This window comes from Lissotriton helveticus, chromosome 1_1 (genome assembly GCF_964261635.1).
Source record: "Lissotriton helveticus chromosome 1_1, aLisHel1.1, whole genome shotgun sequence".
NCBI classification, from domain to species: domain Eukaryota; kingdom Metazoa; phylum Chordata; class Amphibia; order Caudata; family Salamandridae; genus Lissotriton; species Lissotriton helveticus.
The window spans coordinates 1,809,059,900-1,809,077,979 of NC_136057.1; the positions used below are offsets into that span (position 1 = coordinate 1,809,059,900).

Genomic DNA, 18,080 nt, shown 5'->3' on the forward strand with positions numbered 1-18,080 from the left:
AAACACATAAAGTCCGCTCCTGATGCTCTAATATAGGCTGCCACACGCTGTCTTTTCATGCGGTCGTTCAAGCCGCATACAGTAATAGTAAGTATTCTAGTGCTCATCTTTATTTCCCTTTTTTTTTGTTCCTCTGCATCTTGCCCAACCATTTGATGCTTCCATCGCTCTTCTTCCTCGTACCCCTAATTCACCCCCTAGTGTCCTCCTGCTAAATAACTTTTCACATGTGTTATGTTCAAACCCTACATTGCCTCCCCCAAAAATGTGCCCTGTAGCCCCCTCCCCCCCAGCCCCCCCGGCCCACAGAACCCCTCCCCCCTACAGGCAAATAGGTCATAGTTGATAAAGTTGATTCTTCATCAGTACTAAATTTTATTGATAAAGTTTTTGTTGAGGAGGGTCTTCCCAACCAGATCATTAGTGATAATGGGGTCCAATTTACTTCTAAATTAACTCAGTCATATTTCGATAGAGTTGGTATTGTTCATAAAACTACCTCTCTTTATAACCCTAGTGGTAACGGACTTTGTGAGAGGTTCAATAGAGTTCTGAAGAATGCCATTCAGATTGCTAATCAAAATGGAGAGGATTGGGAGACATCTGTCTTCAAGGCTGTGTGGTCTTACAGAACCAACATTCATGATGCTTTAAAGATGTCACCATTTGAAATTATGAGGGGTCGAGTTGCAAGGACCAAGTGTAATCCCAATTGGCTGCACAAAAAATCCTGTTTAGATATATGCATGAGTAAAGTTAGATCTGATGTTATTGATAAACATCTTGAGTATAAAAAAAATTTTGATAAGAAATGTTGTTCCAGTACTGCAAACGTAGTAAATAAGCCTCAAGTCCCAGAGCCTGAAACGCCGGAATCATCTGTCTCAATCTCCATCTCCTCTCAACCGTTGCATGGCAGAAGTCCGGCGGTGACCCCATCAACTGTGCTTTTTGCCTCCGGTCTTGCACTGTCCATTACCTCTTGTCGCAAAATATGGTTCCTGACAAAGACCAAGATTGCCCTAGGCTTGCTACCTCCACGCCAGCAGATCCCTTCTTTTGGAACAAGGGAAACCTATGCGCCCTCTGCACCTCACTTTCCCAGTTCCAAGTTGTCAGATCTGGAAAAGCTTTTTTAAATAGGTTAATCATGAAAGCCTGCACATCTTGCCCCTCAACTCCTTCGGCAATACCCAAGAGTCTTACACTTTTCCTAGTCTTCCTTGAACTGCTGCCACTTAGATACTTCATCTTCTAAATTTCACGTTCGCTCTTCAACCTGGGCTACTCTTCCCGCCACTTCTGTGTAAAGCCTGTTCATTTTCCTGAGAGCCCCTTGTATCTTCTTCGACTCTTGCCTGGCTTTTCTGACTCAGCCCTGGTGTTATGTTGTCCCTTTAAGATCTTTTAGAATTATCATTTTAGATTCCACTGTATCTTAGATCCCTTCCTAGCAACAGGAGCAGTTGCTGAGGAAGAAGACCTGTGTAGGATGTTCCCTACCTTGCTCCTGTGTTTCTATGAATAAACTACATCTTTTCTACAAATTCCTGTGTAATCAACTTTACAATTTGGCGACTTGGCTGAGAAAAGAAACACTAGGAAAATCAAGAACCCATTTCACAATTCTTGGAAGGATTCAGCGTTTTCATGATTTTACTTCATCAAAAGAAACTTCAAAAGAAAAGATTTTCGACCAACGCTACTTAAATACGGAATGCGTTTCATATTCTGAAGCATTTCCGACTTCTTCACTTCCTCGTTTCAGAGACCGTCATTCGTGAGTAAATGCACCTTCCTTCTTTATTTAACTTGCGCATTGAACTAGCGGTTAGGTCATTCCCGCTTGCGCTTTCACCAAATTATTTCATACTTTCATCCATTTCAAACAGTTGGAAGCGCTCTAACCTGTAAGTGCATCTTTCAAAGGGCAACCGCTGACGCTCTGCGGCTCCATTCCTCGAGCTCCTTCCTCCTAGCTCTCTCGCTCGTTCCACAGTATTGCCTGTGACGTCACTCCGTCTTCATACTACAACACTGCACCTTACGCTGAACGCGCTACATGCTGAACGCGCTATACGCGTTGACATCCACACACGGCAGCCATGTTTATCTTCTCCATGGCAACGCTCACGAACGCGAGAAGCGGATTTTAATTCAGTGTACAGCGCTCAGCGCGAGAAGCGGATTTTAATTCAGTGTACAGCGCTCATATTTACAAGTACCTAAAAAGAATATCAGCTTGAATTTATACACTGCCTTATCATTATTCCAATCTGTGATCCCTGAGAAGAAGACTGCTATTGGAACTGCAAGTAAGCCTTATATTTTATTGTTGTGTTCTCAAAATGACTTCACAAAATTTTACCATTCAGTCTCCTCAACCATTTTGGCCTTCTGGTTTAGAACCATGCATGAAGTGGCTTCAATGGAAAGCTTATTTCATGAATTCTATCGACACCATTGATGAGGATGGTAAAATGAAACCTGAAAGAAAAAAGAAATTATTCTTACACTCATTAGGCGCTGGTGGTCTCAAAATTTATGAAGAAATGCCTAAGAGTAGTGGAGGTGGTGATGCAAATGTTTTTGATAATATTCTAAAAGACTTTGATAGTCATTTCTCGCCAAAGTTTTGTATTGGCATTACTCGCTACAAATTCTTTCACAGGAAACAACAACCTGGAGAAAACATTGATGTATATATTGCTGAACTCAAAAAAATAGCCGAGGATTGTAAATTTGATCATTTACAAGAACAATTCATACGCGACCAAGTAGTTATTCATGCTTCTGATCCTTCTATTCAAGATAGACTTTGGATAAATGGTGATTCAGATCTCAAAGACATTCTAGCTATCGTCAGGAAAGCAGAACTTTCAGGTCGTAGTGCAAAAGCAATCAAAAATGAAGAAAAGGCTATTCTTGTACACAAATCCACTCTTGATCAAACTGTTTCGAAAGTTCAAAGCAAATCCAACTATAAGCAAAGAATTCAAACTAAAAACAAACCTCCTGAGTTTAAAAAATCTGATAATTTAAAATGCTTCCGGTGTGGCAGCAGCTCACATTTGGCTAATTACAAGCTTTGTCCTGCAATCAAAGAAAAATGCTCGAATTGTAGTTTGATTGGGCATTACTCAAGAGCTTGTAATAGACTTAAGAACAAAAAAGTTAGTGTTGTGTACGATTCATCTTCTGGTGATGAAGAAGATTTGTCCAACAAAGTCATGCATTGTTGTTTTAAAGATGATTGTGTGAAAAATGTATTGCCTTGTTCAATGAATGATGAATGCGTCGTAAGACCTCTCGAAAAGGTTTACATTTTTAATATCAATGACTCAGGTAAAAAGAATATTCTTAAAAAGCCTATATGTAATATGCTTATTGGTGGGGTTCCTATTGACATTTATGCAGATTCTGGTTCCCCATATACCATTATCAATGAAAGTGTCTGGAATTCGAAGTTTGTACATTACTTAGGAAACGATCTCTATTCACCTGATATTTCTGCCGAAGGATTTTCGGGCGGAAAAATTGATGTGATTGGTTACAAACCTTTGAAGTTTAGGTTCAAAGGTAGGGAATCTTTAGGCAAATTGTATGTAGCAAAACTTGGACCTTCAGTTCTCGGGTGGAAGGATCAGTGGGATTTAGATATTATTTTGAATCCCAACAGTCCAGATCCTGTTTTAGTTGTTAATGAAGGAACAAAGATTGGTGAATCTGTACTTAAAAAATTTCCTAAAGTGTTTAGTGGGAAAATAGGCAATTTTAAAGGATTTTCCCACCATATTGTTTTGAAAGATAATGCCAATCCCAAAACTTTCAAAGCCAGAAATATTCCTATTTTAATTCGAGGGGATGTTGAAAAAGAACTGGAAAAACTAGTTAAAGAAGACATTATTGAACCAATTGAGTCTTCCAATTGGATTTCACCAGTTGTTATCGCAAGACGTGCCAGTGGCAAAATCCGTCTTTGTGTCGATCTTCGCCATTTGAATGAAAATATTGTAATAGATAAATTTCCCTTACCTAAAATTTCTGAGATGTTAGCTTCAGTTAATAGAGCTAAAGTTTTTTCCACAATTGATCTATCTGCTGCATACCATCAGATTTCTCTTGACACTGAAAGTAAACAGCTTACTGCGTTTATTACCCCCATGGGGTGTTTCCAATTTAAACGTATGCCATTCGGCTTAGCGTCTGCTGCAGCCATCTTCCGGCGCATTATGCATCAGTTATTTGGAAAACACCCTAAAGTTAAATTTTTTCAGGACGATATTCTGATTTACGGTGAGGACAAAGATTAACATAATACTGTTCTAGAAGAAGTTTTAAGTATTCTTGAAGAAAAAGGCTTGACCATTGAATTCTCCAAATGCAATTTCGCTGTTGAGTCTGTAACTTACCTTGGTCATGTTTTATGTGGTGATGGTGTTTCAACCAAACCCAAATTAGTGGATGCCATAAAAGAGGCTCCTTCCCCCACCTGCAAGGATGATGTAAGGTCATTCTTGGGGATGGTAGAATTTTATTCGAAATTTATCAAAACATTTTCGAGTAAAGTTTTCAATATTAGACAACTTTTGAAAAACAAAGTCAAATTTGATTGGTCCCCTTCCTGTGAGAATGAGTTCAACAGTATCAAGTTAGACATTATTAATGCTCCTGTTTTATGCCCTTTTGATTTAGATCTCAAATCTGTGATCACTGTTGATGCCAGCAACAAAGGTTTGGGCGGCGTTCTTTCTCAAATCGATGGTTTGAGTAAAGAACGTATTGTCGCATTCGCTTCTAGAGCTCTGTCTGTTCCAGAAAGCAAGTTTTCAGTTATAGAAAAGGAAACTTTAGCTGTGGTTTGGGCCCTTGAGTATTTTCGCAGTTTTATTTGGGGAAAGGAATGCGTAGTAAGATCTGACCATAAACCTCTTACCAAACTTCTTACCACCGAAGGCCTTTACAACGCTACAGCTAGAATAGCTAGAATGTCCATGCGTTTACAGGATTTTATTATCAAAGTTGAGTATTTTCCTGGCAAAATCAATGTTATTGCCGATTTTCTTTCTCGCATGCCTACTGATTTACAAGAATGTGAGATGAATGAGTGGGATTCTTTTCACGTTGCTTATATTCTTGACAATAATCCCTTTTGCATTGAAAAAAAGTTATGGAGAGAGCAATATCTGAAAGATAAAACTTTAAATTTGGTTATTTCTTTTATTCATGATGGGTGGACGGGAAAGAAAGAAATCTTACCTGATTTAAGACCATACTGGGAAGTTAGAAATGAACTTACTGTATGTGATGATACTATTTTTCGAGGTGACAGAGCCTTTCCTCCTTTAGCTTTGAGAAATAGTATTATCGAACTGTGTCACAAAGACCATTGTGGAATAGTTAAGACCAAACAAAATGTCAAACAATGGTATTGGTGGCCAGGAGTTGATGTCCTTACAGAAAGAATTGTTAGAGAATGTGTTACTTGTTCCAATTCAGACAAGGTACTTAACACTCTTAAACCTGACATGTGTGAACCCTTAATACCGGATGGTCCATGGCATACCGTTGCAATTGACATTATGGGACCAATTGGGGTGGATCACAAATTTATAATTTCTGTAATAGATGTATTTTCAAGATGGCCTAGTATTACCATAGTTGATAAAGTTGATTCTTCATCAGTACTAAATTTTATTGATAAAGTTTTTGTTGAGGAGGGTCTTCCCAACCAGATCATTAGTGATAATGGGGTCCAATTTACTTCTAAATTAACTCAGTCATATTTCGATAGAGTTGGTATTGTTCATAAAACTACCTCTCTTTATAACCCTAGTGGTAACGGACTTTGTGAGAGGTTCAATAGAGTTCTGAAGAATGCCATTCAGATTGCTAATCAAAATGGAGAGGATTGGGAGACATCTGTCTTCAAGGCTGTGTGGTCTTACAGAACCAACATTCATGATGCTTTAAAGATGTCACCATTTGAAATTATGAGGGGTCGAGTTGCAAGGACCAAGTGTAATCCCAATTGGCTGCACAAAAAATCCTGTTTAGATATATGCATGAGTAAAGTTAGATCTGATGTTATTGATAAACATCTTGAGTATAAAAAAAATTTTGATAAGAAATGTTGTTCCAGTACTGCAAACGTAAGTGTTGGTATGTGGGTTAAAGTAAAGAAGCCCTGGAGAGTTGGCAAAGGGGAATCCCAATTTTCTGAACCCTTGATGATTAAGAAAATCTTACGCAATGCAGTTCTTTTAAGTGACGGAAAAGTGTGGAACCTGAAAAGAATTGCTGTTTATAGAGGCAAAAAGAATGTGATAAAGGACTCTGTTAATTTACCTGAAAACTTGCCTGCTCCTCAATCTATTCATTGCGAGGATCATGGTGGGTTCAGTATATCTGAAGATCTTCCCATCACCAATACCAATTCCGATATTTCAGATGGTGGTAATAATACTGATGTTATGGATTTTTCTCCCAGTGTTTCCAATATGTGTACCTCACTTGATGCTTTTCCATCTAACCAAGGTTCTGATCTTGCACCTGTCAATGATGAAACCTATTGTAACAGTGATGTGTCCATGAACCGGAAACGCATTTGCTCTAAACCAAAATGGTTAGAAGATTTTGTGTGTCAATAATTTTGTTTTCTTTAATTTCTTTTTCTTTCATTTTTAATTGTTATAAAGGGGAAGATGTGTTATGTTGTCCCTTTAAGATCTTTTAGAATTATCATTTTAGATTCCACTGTATCTTAGATCCCTTCCTAGCAACAGGAGCAGTTGCTGAGGAAGAAGACCTGTGTAGGATGTTCCCTACCTTGCTCCTGTGTTTCTATGAATAAACTACATCTTTTCTACAAATTCCTGTGTAATCAACTTTACACCTGGCCTCGCCCTGCATTTGTTTAAGGGTTACAAACAACAATTCCATGGTAGCACCCTGCTGTGCGTCCAATCCTCCATTCTTTACATACAACTGGTATGTTGCAGCATAGTCCCAGTCCAGCTTGGCTCTTGGTCTCTCGTTTTTTTTGCCTTCAAAGTCCCCCAGGCGATTAGCAGCCTCCTTTAACTTCGTGTATACCCCTTCCCCGATATTAATGGAGTTTAGTACTTTGTCTTTGTCTTTTATTAGCTGGTGCCGTTGTGCCTTTGCTTGCCCCTGTGTCAATGTCTGGGCCTGGGGTATTGTGTGTATTATTTTGCTAACCAGAGGAAGTTCTACTGGGGTTACTGCTAAGGCCTGCTCCTGCTCGTCTTCCTGCTCCTGTGGGATTTGCTGCTCTGTGCTTGTACCCGTTTTATCAGTCTCTCTTGCCTCTGCAGCCCCCTTACCTCCTGTTGAGATAGGTCTCCTGTTTGCTCCCACTGGCCTGGTGCCTCTGCTGCCAGTGCTCCTGCTCCTATTTCCGCTCCAGGAGCCTCCACCATGAGTCCCGTGTCTCCATTCACGCTGCCTGCATGCGGTTCGTTCAGCCGCTCTGCCTCTGCATCTCTAGGATCATCCTCTGCATCATTCTGCTCCTCTTGTCTGGCCTCCTGCTCGATGCCTTGCGGAGTCTGGGCCGTCATTTCCCCTGGATTTGGCACTGACAGCGTTCTGACAGGAGGGAAAACTTCATTCAGCGTCGGTTGCCGGAGCGCCTCTTTACCCATCACGCTCTTCCCAGCTACGGGCACCCGACCTCTGATACCTTTCCTGGTGTTCTCAGGTACTGTCCCCTTTACCCCTGCGCCGCGATCGGCAGACTTCAGAGCTTCCCCAGTTGAGCCGGCACCGGTAGTCTTCACTGCCGCTTTCCTACGCACTGCTACCGCTCGTACTGCAGCGGCGGAGGACACTGCTCCCGGGGTTTCAATTCCTGCTCCCGCAGCCAGTGTTTGGTCCTTGGCCTCCTTCGGCTTCGCTCCTCGGGTGCCATTGTCTGCACGTTCCACCTCCGCTTCCACAGTCTGCTGACCCCTGACCAAAGCCGTGATCTGCCTGCCATGAGACGCTCCCAGCTCCGGAGCGCTACTTTCAGGTAGGCGTTTATTTGTCTGGGCTCTTGCGACCTGTATCTTTGTTCTATGCTCCACTCTGCAACGTACTGCATACTCCGCATACTCTGCATCGGTGCCTGATTTGTGCAGGGTACTCAGGGTATCATTTTCACTCCACGACGGGAGAGAAGGAGTGTGCGACTGTCCTCCTACGGTCCGTCAGCGGCAATCTTGCCTCCACGACAGACCTTCAATTTCTAAAGTAAATATAATGCTATGACTCGAGCCCTGATGCAGGGTCCCTCGGAATAAAATTTTTCCCTTGTATTATGCCCTGCAGTCCAGACCAGGGATTGCTGTCCGATGTTTCCCTGGTTCGCACCTATTCTCTCGTTTACTGTGTGTGACCTCGCTCACCATCTTCACCATCCCTTCTTAGGGAAAATAGAGTCCCTTCAATGCATTCAGATTATGCTTCTGGTCCACTGTCTGCATATTTTACTCTGTCGTAGTCCAACGTCCCCCCAGTGCTTCATAGCTAACTATTAGTTTTAATCTGATGAGGTTCTAACTACTGACACAGCTCCTATGGTTGACTGAATCCCCAGCTCCATTTGAGGAGATTGTGCTCCCCCTATTTACCAGGTAAACGTGAGCCCACACGCGGCCACTGTTCGTGGATGGCCCCATTTTGTCTCTATTGTATCAATGTTGCATTTTATCTTGCTCACTTTCAGCCTCAGGATCACTGGAACTCGTGATTAGCTTTTGCTGCCACCAGAAAGCTTTCGCAATTGTGCTATGTAGTCGGAATGACAAGGCACAAGTTTCCAGCCATCCTGCTCTTCCATAGGCAATACAACGTCTAAGCGGCTTTGTGCCAGTCCTGGATTGAACTCAAATATTCCCCATATACCTTCCTTAACCAAAAGACCATCGCTCAGTAATACTAATAAACTGGTACATAGCTATAGGTCATTAGTCTGGTTCTAGCTATCATCTTGTGTTTTCACAAATGTATGCACATTTCAGAATGGAGAATGGGGGCATCGATACCGCTACCTTTTGCATGCTAAGCAAGAGCTCTACCATTTGCTCTACCATTTGAGCTAATTCCCTTAAGGACCAGCGTTGGTGGGCCGGGGCTTACTTATTAATATGCGTAGGATGCTTGCATAGGTAATCAAATGCCACCTGAGGGATTGCACTCAAGCTTGAGCTCAAGCTAGAAGGTTAGACTCCACATAAAAATGTACCTGAATTCTGAGAACAGCTGCTTTTGGGACATTGCGGGCCAGTTTAAATGAGTTGGAAGGCTGCTATGATGGGTACGCACCACAGAGACAGCAAGGGTTATGACTCCTTCTTGTATTCTGACGTCTGGAGGGGGGACTGATAGAATGTCAACGTCACAAACATTGATGTTCTAATTATCGAGTAAAAAATATTGACTGCAAAAATATTGATGTAAAAATATAGATGTAAATAATATTGATTAAAAAATACATATAAAATAACGTATGATACATATATTAAATGATATTATTTTTAACATAATAAATTAAAATGAATATACATTTTAACTAAATATAACAAATAAACATAATTTAAAAATATATAAACACACAAACATAATAATATATACATATATTTACTTAAAAATAATTTATTAACTATTATCTTTATTTAATTTTGAAACTTTTAAATGATATAAAAATATAATATATATAGATCAATCATTTAAAATAAAATAAAAATTCTACAATAAATCAAAACAATAAACTATAAAAAAAAATGTAAACTAACGTTTTCCCAATACAATAAGTGCATCAGTAGGGAAAGTGTTGGATAGCGGAATAATTACATTTACTATTCCAACTCCAGTGAGTGCAACAGTAGGGAAATTGTTGGATAGCGGAGGGGTAAAAATTACTATTTCCACCTCAGTGATAGCAACAGTAGGGAAAGTGTTGGATAGCGGAGGGTAAAAAATGACTATTCCCACACCAAAGAGTGCAACAATAGGGAAAGTGTTGGATAGTGGAGGGTTAAACATTACTATTCCCATTCCAGTAAGTGCAACAGTAGGGAAAGTGTTGGATAGCCTAGGGGTAAAAATTACTATTCCCAATCCAGTGAGTGCAAACATAGGGTAGATATTGGATAGCGGAGGAATTACATTTACTATTCCAATTCCAATGAGTGCAACAGTAGGACAAATGTAGACTAGTGGAGGGATAAAAAAATACTATTCCCATTCCAGTAATATCCACATTTGTAAAGCGCGAACAATCACCCGTTAGGGTCTCTAGGCACTGGGGGCCATCGGGAAGATTAAGCAAGCTATTGCCCAGAGTCACATGGTGCTGGGCTAATCTGCTGCCAGCGCCGGGGATCGAACCGTGATCCCCAGATTCCGGAGTCAGTCGCCCTGGCCGCGGCTCCACACCACAGCCAGTAAGTGCAACGGTAGGGAAAGTGTTGGATAGCGGAGGGGCAAAAATGACTATTCCCAATCCAAAGAGTGCAACAGTAGGGAAAGTGTGGGATAGCTGAGGTGCAAACATTGCTATTCCCACTCCAGTAGGTGCAACAATATGGAAAGTGTTGGATAGGAAAGGGGTAAAAAATTACTATTTCCACTCCAAAGAGTGCAACAGTAGGGAAAGTGCTGGTTAGCAGTGGGGTAAAAATTACTATTCCCACTCCACTGAGTGCTTCCTATGACAATATCAAAAAATTAAACTGCACTGTTCTAGAAAGCAGTCTCCTAAAAAGTATTGGGAGCCCTTCACCCACTAGTTTCTATTAGCAGTGTATGCGATATCCACCGAGGTACTAGTAGCAGATTGTATCATCATTGGGTCTTGCCTCCACCATGAGTTTCTGGGTGTTAAAAGATGGTGAGATCTGCAAGGGTAGATTAAAATGACCTTCTATCCCAAAGCAATGTCACTTTAATAAAACAGGGATGGGGTAAGATTAAGAAACAATTGGATGTGCAAGGGACAGATTATTAATCCTTTACATCTCACAATGTGGTCTACATGTTTCAGCCATCTTACACTTAAGTAGGATGATAGGCTTTCTTCAGGGCCTCTTGTTATCAGTTCCCAATGCTCACGGCTAGGGCAATCCCTTATGGATCCCCATATACCTAACAGTGAGTATATTTACCAACATACCTTCAGGAATTTGTATGCCATTCCCTTGAAAGATAAATGGGAAAAAACTATTGGGAAAAGAAGAGACATATGCAATCAACATCAGTAATTGTTTTAAACTAGTCCCGATGTGAAATAGACACTATTGTGCACCCAATGGAAGTGAAAAAGACGTGAAAAAAGGGGAAAGCAATATTCACTTTTGTTCATGTACACACAGCCGTTTGTATGTGTCATGCACAGTGCCCATATGGTGCTAGAGGTCATCATCATGTGGTGGATGTAGATAACTTCATAAGAGTTTTTCAGATAAAATGAGTCCTGCCAGCATTCATACTAGGGAGTGAGCCCAAAAGTCCTAGTATGTTCAGATTTTGTTCATTCACACTTGTTTGTGATGGAAAACAGAAAAATCCTTATGATTATTAACTTTATAATACTGTGGTCATAGGAATGGAGTGAGGCTTCAATGTGTAAGTAAACCTCTAGCTATACATGAGGGGAGAAAAAGCAAATGAAAAGCAATAACATAGGGTAAAAACATAGAGTGCATAATGCTTAACTTGCCTTGGCAAGGGGTTGTGTAATATTTTTGTACAGATTGGGGGCAGACGCATGTAGATCTTTGTCACTTCTAATTTAGTGTAGTCTAGTCTGCTTTGGTTTGGAGTAATGCAGATAGGTGCTGCCACTTTTTTCTGGTGACTAGTTAGTAGGAGAGGTCCTACTATGCAAGCAGAATGCTCCAGAGGTGTGAGAAGTCTCTGTGTTTTAATATGCAGTTGCTCTCAACCAGAGGGTGATGGTGGGTCTTGTATGATGTGATGTTTTGTTGTCTTACGTTTGGGCTAGGTGCGTATAAATGTGCATCCCTTCTCATCAAAGCAGCCGAAAACAATATTTGTTATGGGGAAGTGGGCTGCTGCTGGAATTGACATGAGCCATGAAGCGTTTTGTTCCAGCTATATAACCACAAGGAAAACACAAGAAGTGGGGTCAGTCAGGTGGTCAATAATACTTTCAAGCCAAGACGTGACCTAGGAATGAGCAGTGGGTGACAATGATGCGGTTAGCTTACTCACGCTAAATGTTTTAAAATGAAGACAGCATTTATATTTTGAAAGTGGAACATATGGGGAGTGAAAAACATATTGCACTAAAATAAAGCACTCTTGGACCTTGCAAAAGAAGCCACTATGATGTGTGTGGTCCCTTATTACCGCCGGCCCGGAGGATGCGGATTCACTGCCGTGGCCACATAAAATACCCACCGCCAGATTAGGATGGCGGTGGGAATGTGGTGGGACCAGCGGCGGATGGTAGGTCCGTCCGCGGCTGATCCGCGGATTTTGCCGGGCCATTTGGTGGCGGTGTCTGCAAGACACCGTCAGCCAAATTAGGAGGCATGCGTAAACATGCTTTTCCGCGGCGATTTTTCCGCCGTGGAAAAGCAGGTGGACCTTTGCTTCTGGGAGGCCCTTGCGGGCCCCCAGGGTAAAGGGGGGGTGGGGGTGCACATGGGGGGTACCTATGGTACCCCCCCCCCCCTGCATTTGCATGCACAAAGCGGCAGGCACCGCGTGGTGCCTGCCGCTTTGCGCATGTAAATGTGAAACATGCTTTTTTAACCTTGCGGCGGGTGCTGCTTCAAGCAGCTCCCGCTGCAAGGTTAAAGATCGAGGATGTGACCGCCAGGGTGGCGGTCACATCCTAATTTGCATGGAGGGACCACCGCTGCCCATGCGGACGGTCCCTCTTCCTCGGGGGTGGTGGACGGACGCAGGTCCGTCTGCCATCCTAATGAGGCCCTTAATTCGGGCCTGGACCCGCCCCATATGAAGCTGGGTGAGGTGGGTAGTCTATCGGTGGGGCACTTAATTAACAAAAAGAATATCAAAATGATATATATCAAATTGGCAATGTCCAGTACACAGCAAAACTCATTTTTAAAAGCAGCTAAGATATTTGTTCATGTTCACTTACTTATAGGGCCGGACTGGGAGCCAAAAGTAGCCCTGGCAAATTTTGTCAGACGAGCCCACTCACTGCATAGTCAGGCAGCTCAGTTTGGCTACACTGAGGCTTGTGTTTTCATTGTACCTTACTGTTGGAATTACTGTGACCTGTCCAATCCTTTAATGAGACCGACCTGGATAGGTGAAACTGACCTTGGATGAAAATCAGCCCCCTGGTCGCCAGCCTACAGGGAAAACGTCTGATGCCCAGTACGGCTTACTTATAGAAGGTAAGACCCGCGCAGTGCCTGTGTTATCCTCCCCATCCTGAATGCTAATTGTATCAGGACTAGTGGAGGACCGCAGGCTTTAACACTGAGTTTTGCTTCACTCACCTTTGATTTTTTTGATAATACTGCCATAGACTTGCAACTCTCACTCATATAATATAGACTCGATAACTTTGAGGGCTGCCTTTAGAAGAAATACAATCTATATTACATGAGCAAAAGTAGCAGTCTAATACACTTATTTCCTTCATTGCGGACCATCCCAGATTAGCATTAATGTCGAACTTCCTTGAATTTGAAGTACAGCTTTACCAGCAGGAACAAGGTACCACTATGGGAAGTACATTTGCACTGAGTCTAGCATGTCTCAGTGTTCAAAACGTCAATCAAGAACATAGTCTGACTCCTTTTAACCCCTTCTATGCCAATCTTAGAATGTGAGGTAGCTATATCGATTATGATTTCATCCTATGGAGATGCGACACTACATCAGCAATTGCATTTAGTAAATGGATCAACACCAGAGACCCCCACCTAAAATGTATGCATACCATGAGAAATTAAGAATTTTCATTCATTAGCTTGTGAATCATATTAGAAAATGGGGATCTCCTCACTGATGTATATCAAAAAGCCACAAATAGAAATGGTCCATTAAAATTCAATAGTCCTCATCCGTGGACTCTCAGAGAAAATATGTCAGACAGACAATTCCTTCAGCTTTAATGGTATTGCTCTAAAGTAAAAAAAATAGGGGGAAGAAAAAATAGAAACCATACATTATCCATCTACAATTTTATGAAGAGCCAGGAAACAGACGTGTAATACCAATAGAAAGGCATTTCTAACAAACAACAAACAAGCACAAAATAAGAGGATCCATTGAATCCAATCTTTTGCAACCACCCCAAACAAGGTTGAAAAGATAATTAACAAAAAATTGGAAGATTCTAAATACTAACGAGAACTCACAGGAAGTACCACTCTCCTCTTTCAAGTGAGGTACCAACCTGGGAGATCTTCTTGTCCATACCAAACCCAAAAACTAAATCATATCCAAACCCAGAGAAACAATCTGGGGCCTCCCACAAGTTTGGGGCCATTACCCTTTCAACCACCGCATGCTTTGCCCATTTCCTAGACATTGAAGAGATTTGGAAATTATTTGATCTGGCAATTGAGATGACAGGTCAGTTGCAATACAAAGAAGGTAATGGATATGATGACCTGCTCTTTCAGCCTACATTACGTGGGAAGGTCAAGGTCAGGCTCCTTCAATGGGTATGTTGCTATAAACAGGGAAACATCCTTTTCAATGAAACTTTTACCACGCAGTGCTGTTACAACGCAAGTACTACAACGAAAACCTTTACAACGCATTACACAGGGGGGCGCTCTAGGATAGAGAATAGTTTTAATTTACTATCCAACACCTTCCCTAGTGTCCACGGGGACTGGAGTTGGAATAGTAAAATAAACTATTCACTATCCAGCACCCACAAGTGTAATGCGTTGTAAAGGTTTGCGTTGTAATACTTGCGTTGTAACAGCATGCGTGGTAAAAGCATGCGTGGTAACGTCATACATCCCTATGAACATACCCGTTGAAGGAGCCATACAGGCAGCAGATTGGTTGATTGAACTCATGAACATTGACTGTAACACGCGCTTCATTATTAAAATGACTCAAAATAGTTTTGGAAGGCAATATTTTTTAGTTCAACGGACAGCTATACCAACAAGCAAAGGGCGTAAGTATGGCCCCTACGGTGGCAAACATATATATGGCAAGATTTGAACACATACATATCTACAATGAAGTTGCGCGATTATACAAATCTGTTTGGAAATGGTTGCGCTTCATTGATGATATTTTTTTATTATGGTCAGACTACATAGAGAGTTTACATGAATTTCTTACATGGCTCAATCTATGTGATCAAAATTTAAGATTTACATCGGCCATGAGTAACAATCAAATTGAATTTTTGGACATTTCCATTATAGACATAGATGGAAAGCTATTAGTAGACCTGTTTACAAAGCCAACAGCTCGAAACACGCTTTTGCACTATAATAGTTTTCATCCGAAGTCACAGATTACTAGTATCCCCTTTGGACAGTTTCTGCGGGTTGGTAGAAATTGTAGTACAATTGCAGATTTCGATATACGAGACAATGAAATGAAAGAAAAATTCTTGGCTCAGGGGTATCCACGAAGACTAGTTAGAAACTCTTACAAAAGAGCAAAATTTTATGATAGACATCATCTTCTGACAGGAAGAAGAAATCAGGAAACCTCGACACTAGTATTTGTGACAAGACACTCAATGATGAATGCCAAAATTAGACAAATCATTACATCCAGTTGGTCGAATCTGAATGCTGGTAGGGATTCTGGAGACAAAATGCCCAAACCCTTTTTTCCTACCGTAAAAATAAGAATTTGAAAGATCTAATTGTGAGATCACTTATGCCCCCTGGTAAACAGCCAATGCAGAGAAGCATTGTGGGGAACAGGCCTGTAATAAGAAACATCAAGTGTGGCACCTGTAAAAGCTGTCCGCTAGCAATGGAACAAGATAGTATAGAAGTAAATGGACAAACTGTCAAAGCTAAACAGATGACAAACTGAAAAACAAAAAACGGTATTTAGCTCTTACTTTGTCCATGCACCCTTTGTTACATAGGTGAAACATCGTGAAATTTCAACACTCGTCTTACAGAGCATCGTTCTGCAATCCGAACTAAAAAGATGTCTGCACCATTAGTAGAACCCTATGTTCAAGTGAACCACACTGAAAATGATATAAAATGGTTCATTGTGGAGTCCATTACACCGAAATTCAATCAAAGTAGTGAACACATTCGTAAAAAGAGAAAGGTATTTTGGATATTTACTCTGGACACGTACAATAAAGGCCTGAATCAAGAAATACCGTGGGCTCAGGTTCATGATAGTAATTCATAAATAGGACTACAGTAGGCCAGATTTGGTACTCAAATACATATTCTCAAACAAGGCAACATGTACGCAAGAATGAGGCCCAAACTAAATGCCATAAGAAGTTGTGAATATTAATATTGAGACTGAGAAATGTTTATATATCTATAGAGACTATAGTAAATATCATATAAAAACACAATATTGCCGATGTTGATATTTCACAAAATCTATAAAGAGAAAACCTCCACGGTAAATGGGAATAACCTATTTAAACATGGAAGCGGAGATGTAACAATCTCTTCTCCATAATTGCTAAGCCTATGGAAGCATAAAAACATAGCGGTAAAAATATTTATATATATATTTTCTAACACGTATTGTATTTAATATCGGGTACACAGTTTGAGTAAGAGCAATATATATGAAAGGAATAAATGTGGGGAATTTCGCTATAGAAATGTTATTGGCACTATATAATACTAGAAAATTAAATATATGGATTTTTATCATTAGTGACCAATTTTGCATAAATAATGTGAGCAACCTTGAGTTGTAATACAAAATAAAAACTACTGTGGCGGTATACGGGAGCAGGACAATAGTTCCCAAGTTTATGTTTATCGCTGGCAGCACCAAAACGCTAGTCCTATTTTGATGCCCAGGGCCAAAGGGTAGTCACGGGTGCACTAGAGTTGATGTCAGACGCCAAGTAAGAAAGAGGCACAACCTATTTAAACACGGAAATGGAGCGGTATGGTCTCTTGGGAGGGAGGGGGGGAGGGGAGCAGACCACAAACCAGATTTTGTGTGAAAAAGGCCGCTTTATTGGAACAGGTGCACAATAACAAATGTAAAACTCCTCGGCCAATGCCGTACAAAACTAAACCTCACTAAATTTACCTAAACCCTGTCACCCCTCCCCCACCCCTAACAATTTTCTAACCTGCCCCCACCCGTACATTACAACATTACAAAATACAAAACACTATAATTCAATGCATAACCATATAACGTACAAAATCCAAAACATCTGTTACACAAAAATCCCCTGCCTGCCCCTTGACCACCTTACGCTTCCCCAACCTCTGTAACTACCCCAACAATAAACCTGCCAAAATAGTCCCTGTCGATGACCCAATCTTTAAAATAAACAAACAAAAACTCAGCCATCCCTGGCAAACATTAACTAATTTCCGCCACCCAGAAAGCTGTGGGGGGGGGAAATTACCCCCCTCTTTCTTCCCCCAACAAAAATTAACTCAGCTATGCATCCCTCTAGCGGTCCTGTACATTCAAACACCTAGGCAAAACTTCTCGAACCTCCAGCAAATAAAGGTCCATACCCATGCTGGATAAGTGGACCCCATCGCCCCTAAAAAACTCTACAGACTCGAAACGAATATCTTTGTGAGTCACTCTTCCAAAACCTAGACTCCTACAAAACCTTGAAATTTCCAAGTTCAACTATCTGTGTGCCCTGTCAATCGCCCTGGGATTCAGAGCACCCCTCCAAACTCTCCGTGGCACCAGCTCCGTCCACAACACGTGACAACTCGACCACTGATCCTTCAACAGAGCCAGGTCTATTTTCATAGCTCTTAACAGCACCACTCCTTTCACCCCACAAAGATCATTTTCCCCCAAGCGTACTAACAGAACGTCCGGGCACTGGCCTCCAACAAGCCACCTATTCAGAGCAGGTACCAATTCCTTCCACAACATCCCACCCT

At 41.2% G+C, this 18,080-nt stretch overlaps 1 protein-coding gene across 2 annotated transcripts in view; it reads left to right on the plus strand.

Moving 5' to 3' along the window:
* LOC144753101 (cytochrome P450 2D6-like) overlaps positions 1–18,080 on the plus strand; it is an 840,402-nt gene that overhangs the window by 562,933 nt on the left and 259,389 nt on the right. The gene's annotated exons all lie outside the window — the stretch shown is intronic.